A 14910-nucleotide genomic window follows, 5' to 3' on the forward strand; every position below is an offset into this window, starting at 1 on the left:
GCCTGTAACACTCCAATTTAACTTAGATCAGATTTACTAAATGTATTATAATGTACAGTTGTAAATAGCAATAAATAAATATTAAAAAAAAAAAAAAGGCTATATTTAATGTTAGAACTATAATCATTGGAATAGTCACAAATTGTTTTAATCAAAACTATAATTGTTAATATTGAACTTTAGTTATCAAGGTAGTATTTAGTACTAGTGTATTCCTATTCTTATTATTAATTTGTTTTATTTTATTTTTTTACAGCTGAACCCGCTTCTTCCAACCTCCGTAAGTTTTATCATCCAATTATTTCTACTAGTAATAGCTTACTTCATTTTTAATTATCTTAAATATAGCTTTTAAACATCTGATAAAATATTTACTATTTTTGATGTTTTGATAGAATGAAAAATAAATAACAATACTATTTTATTTTCGCAGTAAAGAAGGCCTCAAATTTATTAATATTTAACTATTTATTAGACTATAGAATTAAAATAGCAAATTTAAGACTTTGGTCAACTGTGAACGCTGATTCATGGTTTGGATTACTTAAGAAAACTTTTATTTATATATTTTTTCGAGCTGAAGGAAGTAACGTTTACAATAAAATCGACTAGCCGGAAGTATCACTTTATGGAATCGATTTTTCATATTTTTTAGATTTTATCAAAAACTATTATAACTATGTCTATTAAAATTGTTATATTATCGAGTAATCGAATGATATTCAATATCAACTAGGTCTTATCCTCAATGAAATTGTCTGACTAAAATGCTGAATTTTCAAATGACTTCTTAAATAATTTTAATTTTTTTATTTACAATAATCAACAATCACACATTTTTACTTGTTGAACGAATTGATAAATATGTACTATAAAAGGATTTGATAATTATCTAAAAGAGATAAAATGACTCATCTCCGTAGTTGGAGACGACGCACCTGTATAAAAGATTACTAACGAAGCATAATTTCCTATGTTTCTACTAAGTGGAAATAAACAGGTCCATTAGGCTATGCTTCGCTACTGGATGGTGGGTAATTGATTTGGAAATAGGTTTCAATTAGAGCTTTGGTTTGGAACCCCGGTTAGCTTTTAACCTATTACTCAAGAAACCCTTCACAAATGTTTGCTCCCAAACATGTCTGTGGGTCAAATCGATTTTGAGCTACTTCTGAAAGTATCCACTGACGAGTTAATGGGATAACTATCGCTTGGAAGTTGTTTGTTTAGGAATTCAGGTCTGGTCCATTGTGAAAGGGTACATTTGCGTTTACTGGACCAACCGTAGAACTCTCTAGAGCTGAATATACGCAATGATGGTCACAAGTTCGAGACCACCTCTTCTTTTTTTTTTAATTAGTACAGTTAGGAATAAATGAAAAATTATAATAAATATTTTCCTGATGCAATTTTAATACAATAAAATAATACGATTTTAGAGAAACATAATAAAAATGCACTTTTTTTCATTAAAACACTCCTGTATTACATTTGAAAGTGACTTTATAATAACAACACGTCTCACATTTTAAGTGGATTTGTTAAACTTCTCAAATGGCACAGTATCCCAAGAAGTGTACAGTTCTCAAAGTTAGTTTTGTTCGCCGGTCTCTCATGATACTTCACTCAACGATAATAGCCATGATAATATTTAGCAAAACATATGATAATATTAATATTTTTTGTCCTATTCATTTTTATTATTATTTATGGTTTATTTTCTTCTCCTTCCAATAATTAGTTAATTTATCTCCAATTATTATTTTTTCATTCTATTTTAAATGTTATTAATTATTATTTTTTTCATTTTTTTATGGATATTCTACGTATTATTTAATTTACTGATTTATTATTATTACTTTCAAATAATAAATTATTTTTTCATCTTAGTTGTAAATAATGTACCTCTTTCTATCATCAAGGTTAGAAAATAATTTTAAAAGAAGTATGTTGGAGTTAGATTAGTGTACATAGGCAAACATCACCATTGCTTGAGATTGCCTTAAATTAAAAAAAGTTTAATTTGTGAAGTTGGGACGTTTTTCTTGACCAACCTGGACTATCAGGTTCTTACCAAAGCAGCTCGATTGAGTTCCAAAGTTTGAGCTGCTAAGTCATTTTTTTTTTCAAAATACTATCTTTATTTTCTTGTAAATATCCTCGATTATATTAAGATAAATGTTTCGGTTCTAAACTGTTGATCGGCAGTGTATGTTTTTCAAATCATATAATTACTTAATTAAATACAAAACTTAGTGACCAGATAGATTTTACTATTAAACTGAGCAAAATAAACTATAGTACACTATAGTTTTAATGGTAAGGAAACCTAAATGAAGTGATAAAATAAATACTACTTAAAAAACAACAACATATATCTCATCTAATATGATAATATATAATTACTCCACAGTATAAGAAGATATGATCAAATTTATTCAATGTTGTCTTGTTTTTTTTTTTCCTTTCCAGTAATTTATTTTCTCACGATTTAGTCCATTTTATTGTGCTTCTGGAGAATATTTTCTCTTATATAATCTAATTATCTATTATATTATCTTCATATAACGAAAACCTCAGGATTTATAGCTGCTAGTCGTTTGAGTCTAAGTCACCAACCTCTGCAAGAATAATGACAACTGTAAAAGTTTGTGAAATTAGCTTAATAGTGTTGGCGGGCTCAGAAATAGATTTACTAGATGTTTATGAATCGGCATAATTGTACATACCAAGTTCTTTCTTTGATGAATTTTCATGTACAATTATGTGAACTTACAAAGATCTAGCAAATGCATGTTTGAGCTCGGTACACAATAAAGTCAATTTCACAAAGTTTTCATTAATATTTCGTACCAGCGATATGACACACCGAAGGCAAACGTACATAACTCACAAGGAAGAGATTTGTTTAGTGCTTTATACTTGTGTATAATAAATGTTTTTAAAAATCTAAAGGTTTTGGTTGTTTTGACGAATAACATTTAGGGAAAATATCGCCGGGTTGGAGGTAAATGTGATCAAGTGTTATTTTTAGCAAAGAAAGTTTCTTTGACTTTCTACTGTGGTCGAACCAAACTGCGCTTAGGTATGAATAAACTTATGAAATTATCGATAATAATGATAAGTATGGTTATAGCACCGTACATTCCTTAACTACTGAAACTTAGTAAAGAAATTCATCTTCGCAAAAATAGCACTTGGTCAATTTTAACTCTAACCCTACGATGTATTCTATTTTATTAATAGAACTAGACGTTATTTCGTATTCATATTTAAAAGTTTTATTGTTTTTTTTAAGTAATGGAGAACTATAAATTTTGTTTCTGAAATTCTGTACAGTATTAATAATTTCGTATGTCTTTTCATATCAGTGTCGATTTTTAAAAATTAATAAAGCACACATGATGAATTTTTCTAAAAAACTGTTCTGTTCTGGTTATATGTATGAAAACCTGTTTTAAATCATTTTATCAATAAATCCCACCAAATCACATTTACCCTTCGTCGTAAACCAATGACCTCTTGCCCAACAGTATCCTTTACTAGAAAAACGGTCTAAATTGCCAATCCATTACAAAAGACTGATCTATATGATTATTATAAGGCCTATCTGGATATACGGAGTTAAGCTTTGGGCTCCACTAAACCATCAAATTCCTCCCGAATCCAATCCTTATAGTCCAAAATCCTTCGTAAAATCCTTAACGCTCCTTACTTTGTCACAAATCAAGTCATTCATCATGACCTCAATGTCTCATATGTTGCCGATTTGGCCAAAACCAGATACCATCCCTTCCATGGAAAACTTCCCAACCACCCAAATCCACTTGTTTCTAACCTGGCTTCTCTATCAATGGGTAGATTCTCCACATGTTTGTATCATGTCACTATCTCACCTACAGCAAATTCACTTGTTGTATATGTGTTATACAATTGTAAATAAAAATAAATAAATTATTGTTGTTAAAATGAAAAAAAAAAAATCGTTTTTCCCGGCCTACCTCTTTGATATACTACTTGTTAACGAACCTAAGTGAACTAAAATTTGAGTACAGGAGAGAGGCATACTCTACTCTCCTTTGAAGGAAAAGTGAAGCGTTTAAGTGGGGAATTGACCTCGCCTTCGGTGCTTGTTTTTAGGTTGATGTAGTTAGAGATATTCACTATTAAAAAATAAGCCATCCATCAATATGTAAATACAAATGTTTCCTATGTATTCCCTAAACATTCATGTATATATATAAATTTTACTACATAAGATGGTAAAGAAGCTATTCATTGGTCAATATTCTACCAAAGAATTATTGAATTATTGAATTACTATCAGAAAGAAAAAATAATAATTTTAGTTTAAACGTGTGTACAATCCACTTAGGATAACGAAGGACTACATTTTAAAAGTACTTTACGACACAGTTCAATAGAGGGTTATGAATACAATATTAATAGCTGTTGAAAAGTGAGTTATTGATAATACTCGGCCATGGACTACTTTTTTGCTTTGCTTTCTGTTTTGAAGCAATTGTTCGCCTTTTGCTGAATAGAGAACGATTTTTCATTGAGTGATTCATTGAAGTTGAAGTAGGCATGAAATCTCTACATCGTGAAGCTATTCATTTCTACATAAAAGAATTCTGTGACAGTCGTAAATAATAGCTAAGAATACGAAATTTACAAATTGGACCCGCATTTTTATTATAGAATGCAAAATAAAATATGAAAAATTTTATGTTTCAGTTGATAAAAGAAAAAAAAAATTAAATTAATTGTGAAGTAAATTATAATAAAAAAGAATAATAATTTAAGTTTAAAAAATAACCGACCGAAATAACCATAGACGGAAATAACCCTACTTATATATCGTATAATCCTATTCATTCTAAACGATGGGATATTACTGCAAATCTCCTTAAACATATTGGTGATTTGTTAGTAAAGTTGTTCAAAAATAATGCAAACTGGTAGTAGTCGGGTCCTCACACATCTCAAAGAAGCTCAGGACTATTCTGGAAAAAATATAATATATTTCATTAATGTTTACTGGTACATATGCAAAGAGCTTGCATGGTTACCTTCACAGATTACAATATTAGTTTTATAATTATTCAGATATGCATTACTTATATTTTTTTTCAGATATTATTTTTAATTTTATAACGTATGCGATGGTAAAATACGCTAAGGTTATTTATTCAGTTAAAAATTTCTAAATTGTAAGTTAATAATTCTTGCAAAAAAAGTTTATTTTATCAAGACATTTTAAAGAGTTTTTTTATTGATCCGTTTTGTTTTATAAAACGTTTTTATTATTATTTTTCTTTTGCTAGGAGCATTCGTATTACCATCTTCAAAAGTCAATCTCCCTACTTTTTTATTGAAATACAAAAATTGACACTTTGGTGCCTTAAAACGTGAAATATACCTTCAATGAATACACCATTCATATGCTATTTCTGTTCCTGACGTTTATTAAACATTTTTCCGTCATAATAATATAGTATTTTACATGCTTGAGACAACTTTATCAATTACTAAGTTAGCTACAGTCACATAAAATAAATAAAAAAAAAAAAAAAACTGATACACGGAAAATTTTTTGTATAATTTCATAACATAAATAATTGTCTGGTCAAAATTCAACATATACATTTATTCTAAGGACTTAATTCTTCTGCCTTGTTTGGCCTTCATGTTGAAATAGCACATAAGTGATGCATTAGATTTCACAGAAGCCATTGCTAACCAACCGATAGATGTTATGCAGCTTTGCCCCGGTTGACTATCGCGGGATGTGCACCTTCCATAACAAGGTATCTTCCTTAGTTGGAAAGTTCTTATCTAGACGGCACTTTGGAAGGATAGGGAACATAGTATGTCTTTATTTGCAACTTCTTTTCCAAGGTAGATGATTTAATTTACAGTAATTATATTAAATTGTCTAAGAGGTGACAGTGCTTGAAAAACGAAACGAGTCTATAATATATCATTTTCTGCCAAACGATATTTTCGAATCAGGGAACGTGGTGTGAGATTATCATAGGTTTTTGGATTTTCAGATATACACTGACCCTTTAAGCGATAGTTGGATTTCTTAGTAGTTCTTCTATTTGTATGGTAGATTATTTCTTGAATAAATAATGCAATCACCGTGATTATCTCTTATTTTATTTTATTATCTTCGATAAGCACATTCATAGTTTGGTGGTCGAATTTTCAACTTCTTATGTTCAACTAATAAATAACTAAGCGGCCTTAAATGTCAAATAGGTATTATACTAATTGAAATATTCTTACAGATCTTAAATTCCAAATTTCCAAAAAATCTTCCTGTAAATTATCTATTATATTGTTTATTTGAAAAAAATAACCAGTTTTCATTGTTAGCAATAGTAACAAATTGACAAATTCATAACATGAAAAAATTGTATTAGCAACTGAAGGAGAAAAAAGGAAAAATAGAGATTCAAACGAAAATTCTGATGTTTTCCGAATACATTACGGCTCTGTTATCTTATGTTAAACCGTTGTATCCTTGGCTGGAAAAAAATTATATTTGTTATTCCCACCTTCAGAAACCCATAGATACAAATTTTTTTAGCAACTGAAAAATAAAAATTTGTTTCTCATAAATTTCGCCTTTTTTGGTCTTAACATTTATTTTTTTGAGAATCGGAAAAATAGCAATTTCTTCAATTCGACTTAATTGTAAAATAAAAAAAATGTCTGTAAAAGTTATATGATGCGCGCACCGCCCAAAATATTTTTATTTTATTTTCTATTAGTCCATTTAATTGTATTATTTATAATATCTGTAGGTGATGGCTAAGAATTCATACGTTATGTTTTGATTTCGACTTCTGGTATGTCTTCAGTCTTAATTTACGTCCCTACTTCGTGAGGATATAGAACTTTACATTCATAAGACGAAATTGCTCACTAGGTCGATTATATTCTGGCAGAAGGGTGGTCGCTAAAATAAAACTTTTATACATTTTAAGCAAACAAAGTGTTTATGATGAGTCTTAAAGCAGCAAGTGATGACTTTATAAGATTAATTATTAATAAAATTAATGTTTTCATCATATTAAGATTATTTTTTCGAAGAATTGACTCCCTCCCTCCGATGGTCTGGCAAAAACTTTTGGATATGTCCGTCCAAACTTAAATCCTGTTATTACGTGCTTCGTAGGTTTATGATTAATAAAGTTAACTGATATAAACTCGTATTTTTGAAATTAAATTAGATTGTAATTTGTGAAAGATAAGTCCACCATAGACTCCAAATAACTACCATTTTAAAAATTTAATAATGGTTTGGTAGCGTGACAATATAAGATATTATAGATACTAATGACCAAAATTAACTATTGATAATTATTTAATCATGTAGAAAAACTAGTATGACATATTGAACAGTGTATTGTGAATTGGGCACAATAGACGTTTCAATAGAGGTGTAAGGACAAAATAAACGTTTAATAAATTCGAAATAAATAAATAACTATGGCTATTTCATTAGTAAAAAGAAAAGTTTTCTAAAATATTCCAGATGTAGATTATATAAATATATGTTTAAAAAAAATTTTAATTTACGTATTATTATTTAATTTATTATGCTGTATGCAACATATGTCAATTGGTACACACCACTTTATTAATTAATGAAGTACTTCTCCTTTACAATAAATATAAATCTTCACCTATTCCTGCTACTGGTATGAGGTTTATTATTTACTATTGTCTATTATTACAGACTCCGTAAATTCCTACCTCCTACATACTTTCTCATTATTCGTTCCTTTCTCACTGAGAGATTCTTTAAAGTAAACCACAATGGTTCCTATTCATCCCTCTTCTTTCAGTCCGCTGGTGTTACTCAGAGCAGTATCCTCGGTCCCATCCTCTACACAATCTATACAACAGACATCCCAACCAATCCTAACACTATCCTCACCACGTATGCCGATGACACATGTGTGTTCGCTGTTAATAATAACCCTTTAATTGGATCCCAAACTCTTCAATTCCATATCACAGCAATCGAAGAATGTCGTAATTGGAGAATTAAAATAAATTCCAACAAATCCCATCAAATTACCTTTACCCTACGTCGTAAACCTACTGACTGCCCTACAGTATACTTCAATAATATTGCCCTTACCCCTGTTGAACAGATCCGCTACCTGGGACTACATATGGACAAACGACTAACCTGGAATCCTCACACAAGACTGAAAAGAAAGGAAACTGCACGTCGATTTCGACGATTACAACACTTACTAGACAAACTGTCCAAACCTCCAATTCATTACAAAAGACTGATTTACATGACAATTATAAGGCCTATCTGGACATACGGCGTTGAGCTCTAGGGCTCCACCAAACCTTCGAATTTCTCTCGTGTACAATCCTTACAATCCAAAATCCTTCGTAAAATCCTAAATGCTCCCTACTTTGTCACAAATAAAATCATTCACAAAGACATCATTGTTCCATTTGTAACCGATCTAGCCCAAACCAGATATCAATCCTTCCATTACAAACTCCCTAACCACTCAAACCCAATAGTATCTAATCTTGCTTCCTCTTTTATTCCGGACAATCCTCCGAGGCGTCTGAAAAGAAGATGGCCTCGAGACCTTATATTGTAAAAATGTTTTTAGAGTGCTACCATTGGGAAGTTTCTGTACATGCTTGTACCATACCATTATGATTTTCTGAAATTTACTTGATGTATTTATGTACAGTTGTAAATATCAATAAATAAATTTAAAAAAAAAACTATTGTCTATTATTCCTGAGTAGATATAAGACAAATTTCTTTGGACATAATTAATGTGCACTTCATAGTTACACGAAAGTGTCATTAATCTCAGTGTTTTCGTTCAGAAAGTTTGAATTTTCAGTCTGTCAGCTTAAACCGACGACAGTTAAAATAAAATTAAGATATATTGATATATAATTATCTTTTTCAGTTAGTAATAACACATTCAGTTGTTTCTTTTCTGATCACGAATGTGCTATCAATGTGTTCCGCCGTGAGGAGCCGGGACACCGAGTAGTCATAAGGAACGTCATGGAACAGTGCCCTGTGCGGTGCCGCTGATTCACCACAATCGCACCCGGTAACATGATAGTCCCCTCCTAGCTGTTATTTAAATATCTGCTATTTGAGGTCTTGCTACGTGTTCTGAGCGGCAGTGCGGTGGCAACGATGAGCGGGTACTTGTAGGAAAATAGGTCGGGGCCCCTACTTTCTAACGGAACTCGCCGATTTATTACAAGATAAATTTTACAGAGACAGGAAAGAGAGTAGGTGGTGGCCGATGGAGGAAGAGGTTCTTTGCCCTGAACATGTTTAAAGGCTTAGCAATGTTGTTATAAACATCATTACAAGCGATTTCTTTTAAAGAAATTACCAACAAATTAATGTAAAAATAAAGGCTAAAATTAATGAAAAAAATTTTTTTTAGTTAATGGTTCAATAGTTTTGGGAAAATATTATAAATATCAAGGTGCCCCCTCTTAGCTAAAAAAAAAGAAGGTAATTTCTATTATAATTTTTAGGTTCTATGAGCAAAAATGCCTCGATAAACATAGGTCAGCAGTTGTACTTTTGACCAGTTTTCTAGCAAAAACAGAGAAAAATTTATTTTTCGATATTGGCAAAGAAACGAAATTGTTGGAGTTGCTTTAAATGGCATTTTACACTTTACTTTTTTAGACAAATATGATTCCGTGATTACCGGTTTCTGGAATATTCAGAATTAAACCTGTTTTACAAATAACAACAAGATAATTTCAAGTTGGACATTCGTCAGTCCTTTTGAAAATCATGTCAGCTCAGATAATTTTCCAAAGTTCCTGTGTTTGTTCTATTGAGCTGCAATTAGTTCTATTCAACGCCAAGTATAATAAATATTATCATTATAATTGTAGAATGATAATCTGTAGCGATACATCCATGAAGGATCAGAGGTTCAGTGCTTTCCAAGCAAGTACATTTTCTTGAGCAATGGTTGTGCAAGGAGGTTATTTGTTTATGAGCTCGCTCAACCGTCAGATTTTTCCCCCATTAAGGATACCCATTTTATGACGCTAGGTGGACCCCGGAGGGGTTCCCGATCCCATAGTGTTGACTCATGTAACAGAATAAATGTGATTGTATAATAGGTAATTTAAATTCACGAAATTTAATTGTTACATCATCAAAAATAGATAGGCTATCTGTTAAATTTACCTAAGGAATAAAAAATTGAGATTGTCTAACTGATTCTGTTATTGCGTTGTTTCAACCTTATTCTAGGGTGATGTTGCGTATGCATCTACATGTTTGTGGTCTAAAATGGAACATGAGGGTGCTACTTCACTCAGCTAGTCAATCAGGTTACCCGTACTACAAATGTTTCTGTGGGGCCAAATCTTTTTCATCCTCTCCAACAAAAAACGAACGAATGGAGGAACAGAAGATTGAAAGAACGGAATTATTATTAGGGAGAATTTTATGAAGATAATTGGTATACGCTACTTCTACCGTAACCTATATTGTCTTGAGATAAAGTAGTGGAAAAATAAAATAAAGAATGTTGCAATGGTTTACCATAACGATAATTACATTATCATCATGATACAAATCATTAAATTGTTGTTTTTTTAATATCTGGAATGTAGTATTAAAAATATTGATTAATATTAAACGTATTCTGATTTATAGCCTGGTGTAGTAGCCAGAAGGGCAATGCCTTCAAGATTATGAATGGTCTTTTGAATGGAAACTGAAGAACTCCGTTACTGAATGATTCAGCCGCGAACGTTTTTCCGTCTGCACGCCTACGCTACTGTACACCTGTTGTATCGGCTTTCTTCACATATCCTTCCACTTCCTTGTGAATTACAATTCTTTATCGTCGACGACAACGGAGCTGACCAAAGGACTTATCGTGTTGCCTTAATTTCAATTATAACTCGATCAAATCACTACCCTTAAAAAAAAATAATGATTCTGCGGAGCGATAATCGTTTACTAACCAATATATAAATGCAATGACCATCTCGCAAACCCTGTGAATCGAATGTTGGTTTAGTTTATGATCTTTAAATTTTTTAAAAAATATTAGCTGTAATTATTCGAAATTAGACAAAAAATATTGTTTGATAAGAATCAAAACAGGGTCGAAACGTAAATAAGAATAAATATTTCTTAATACCATAGATTGATTATAAAAAATAGTAGTATCAAAATTAAGAAAGAGAAAAGGACTAGATTGTTATTTTTTGTCCTTTTTCGGTGTAACCTTTGTCTTCATATAATACACTGATTATACATTTGTATTCAACAATATTTATGTATTTTTATTGTTATTTATTTTCTAACAATATTAGAAATATACAATATTAATATATACCTAAGTATATAAACATGTAACTACTCAGGTATATTTTAATATTGTTAAATATGTGTATTTACAATATAGGAGGTTAGAAAAAAAAAGTTATTTTCTAATCAATTTAGAAGGAATATTTTCTATTTTGTAATTCCTTTTATTGATAGTTGTTATCTTGTTTTGTTTTTTTTATTCTGAATGCATGAAATTCTGGTCGAAACGTTGACACGAAAAAATAAGTAGTTTTACTGACCGCAGCCCCAACCATCTTCTCCTCATTTGTATATTAATAATTGAACTACCCCATTTCCCACACAGTCTATTACTAAAATTTAAGCTTTGGTTTCTATTCTACTTATTAACGAAACCATACTCTTATACTAGTTGTAAATTTAGATTTTGTTTTATTTTTTTAAATCATTTTGACACACCTAATAATACTAGCACAAATTAGGTAAGTTATAAAATAATGTTAAAATACTTATTTATTTATTTGTTTTTTCTTTGTTAATAATTTAAAATAGAACTAATGTATTGTATTGAATCACACATATCGGACACAAAATGCCCGAAACGTCCTAGAATAAAAAACTGTATGAATTAAGAAATTAATAATTAGTTCTTAATTTTTAACCTTGAGGCAAGATATGTGATTTATAAATTTAGTTAAAAAAAAACCCTACCGCTACAACCCATGAAGGATCAAGGGTGCAGTATTTTGTAAGGAAATACTGTTTTCCGAACAACGGTTATACAAGGAGGTGAATTGTTCAAGATCACGCTCAACCGCCAGAATGCCATAGTCGGATTCGAACCTTAGTTCTTAGAGTTAGTAGTGCAGCAAACAAATTTATAATACATATCTACCCTGGTAGTTACCATAGAGGTGATGGTAGATAATGCAGAAATATTTTTTTGGTAAAAATCCTTCGGGATGTAGCCAGAATATCTTTAAAAATTGTTTGCTACAGGAAACACGAAACCAACATAAAAAAAGATGCACTTTTTTTCATAAAAAAAAAAAAAATTGTATGTTGATGATCTATTATCTCTACTATACATAATACTGTAGTAATTTGAATTCGCTATCGATATTATGCAATTTATTTGTGTGAATTAACATCCATTGCACTATATAATTTAATCATTTTTTGCTTATCTTTTGCTGAGATATCGCCTATCGGAGCTGCGGATTTACATGCACCTGCATAAGTGCATTTTAATAATTCATGGAAAGGTTGGATTTGCATTGCGAGAAGGGCCGAGCCCTGGTGGATAATTATTTGAGAGATTTATTCTATTAAGATTTTCTCGCTTACCGAGCCCGCGATAAATTCACACTGTCAGTGGGGAATTAATCTCATACCTTACTCTGAAACCTGAGGCAGTACAGACATGCAGTGCTTTAGAAAGTCGTAGATGATGCTGTACGATGATGTCTTCCTGAAACCTGTAGGTCTAAATAAATAAACGTATCTCTGAAATTTGTTATCACCCATCTGGTAAGTGCTGTTCCACTGAATGGGAATGGCACGAGGTTGAAGATTAAGATCATCATCCTCAGCCTTATCCAGAGATCGCAGTCCATTTCCCGGGCTACATTGACTGTTTGTGGATCTATTATACTTTTTGGGCTGAAGGAATTTCATTCTTAATATGCAGCAAGCATACTCATTCCACATTTTCATTTAAAACATGAATGAAGCACAGAATCTAGATTGATATATTGTACAGGCTCAAACATGTCTTCCTTGAATTATCTTCTTTTTTTTTATACTATCTAGATTTTAAATTTTAATCCACTTGCCACGCCATCTCTGATATCTTTAGTACACAATATGATTAGTATGTTTAGTATTTTCTACTCTGGAACTTTTTTTTTTTTAGAGTCACAACCTCCTTTGTATTCATATATATTTCTTTATTTTTTGTATAGGACAAAGAGTAATGAATGATGTTTAAATTGAGCTGGAGGTGAGGTTTCGGAAATAGAGGTGGGTAAGAAGGAGTCATCATCAAAGGCTTTTTCGAAGAAAGGAGCTCTTTTAGAATAAGTATATTGGTTTGTGTGCTGGTGAGTATTCAGAAATTAAAGACAAGAAACCGGTGTGAAAAATTAAGAATGTAGCCAACCTATTTGGTCCTGAAGGGTTGCAAAAGAAATACACCTTCGAAAAATAGAGTAAAGCTGGGCGTTAATGACCTCAGGGTTTTGCGCCCTTAAGCCCCAGACAACAACAACAATAGAGTAAAGCCACTTTTACTTGAACTAACAGGAGAAATGCAACCCAATAAGAATTCCATGATAAAAATATTATTGTACTTGTAAATATAATCATAATTTTTAAAATCTTTATATTGGATCATGGTACATACATCATATTTTGTTATCTCCAGGATTGGAAAGTTAGTCAACACGGTCTAATTTTTAGGCTGACTTAATTGCTTCTAAAAATTGTTTTTACTCTTCTCCATAAGCACTGCGAATATTAATATTGAACGAATATTTTACTTTTCGAAAAAAAAAAAGAAGTGAAATGACGTTAACACTTTTTATCTATGGGAAGGTAGGGTTGGCACGGACGTATAAATTAAGTACAAAAAAATAAAACCAACAACATTTCTGTATAGATTTTACTTTGAAAATAAACTGAGGAACCTTTTCATTCACACCCATCAAAATTATTAATTATATATATATATATATATATATATATATATTTTACAAAATACTATTAAAATTACTTCAAAGATTTTCTTAGGGGCGTCCGACACACATGTTTACTTACAGTACTAGCGTGTTTGATTATTCAATAATTTCACTGTTCGAGCGGACCCGACTATTCTCTTCCTTCGTTCTGTATGAGAAGTAAACAGTTCAAAGAGAACATACAGATTGAAACTGGCTGAGGCTTACAACTAATTTGAATCTTCAGGTATACGATCTATAATGTTGTATGGTACGTTCATGGCTGCCCTGTCCCTCCTAGCGGAATGATTCCTTTCTCTTCCACCAGTAACAGACCCGACTAGATATTCCCTTCGACTTGAGGCTCTTCTAATAACCACCCTCATCACTTTGAGCCACAGTCCACTCCGGAGTGTATGTTCCGCTCTCCTCTGTAGCGCATCGTGTTCTTTCATTGCCTGCTAAACTCTTTGCCTCTTCAAGAGTCACGCACGGCAATGAGGATTGCTACATTACTGTTGACGTTGATGATCCTTCGGAAGAACCTATTTTTTTTTATGGTGAAAACGGCAGTAAACCTTTTCATGACTTAATAAATTTAGTTAAGGAACATTTAGTATTTATGTACAACCCTACATGTTTATCGACTATTTCGAATCAATATTGAAAGGAATATAAAAACTATTTATCAGAATAATTGAGGGAAAATATTCGTAGGATTTAAATCTACATTGTAAAAAAAAAGCTATATTAGACTATATCTTTCAAAATTGTATTTGTAAATTATTCTATTTTATACAAATATGTATTTTGAATTTTTTGTGATGTTTCATCCTT

The 14910-nt window shown here is 31.1% G+C and overlaps 1 protein-coding gene across 1 annotated transcript in view; it reads left to right on the plus strand.

Moving 5' to 3' along the window:
• The window catches only part of LOC106688015 (cadherin-99C), a gene marked incomplete at its 3' end in the record, with an annotated part of 245476 nt that overhangs the window by 32206 nt on the left and 198360 nt on the right, over positions 1–14910 (plus strand). The window contains 1 exon segment of the mRNA XM_024360534.2: positions 257–280.

This window comes from Halyomorpha halys, unplaced genomic scaffold (genome assembly GCF_000696795.3).
Source record: "Halyomorpha halys isolate HHAL.00 unplaced genomic scaffold, Hhal_1.1 Scaffold1040.1, whole genome shotgun sequence".
Classification (NCBI taxonomy): domain Eukaryota; kingdom Metazoa; phylum Arthropoda; class Insecta; order Hemiptera; family Pentatomidae; genus Halyomorpha; species Halyomorpha halys.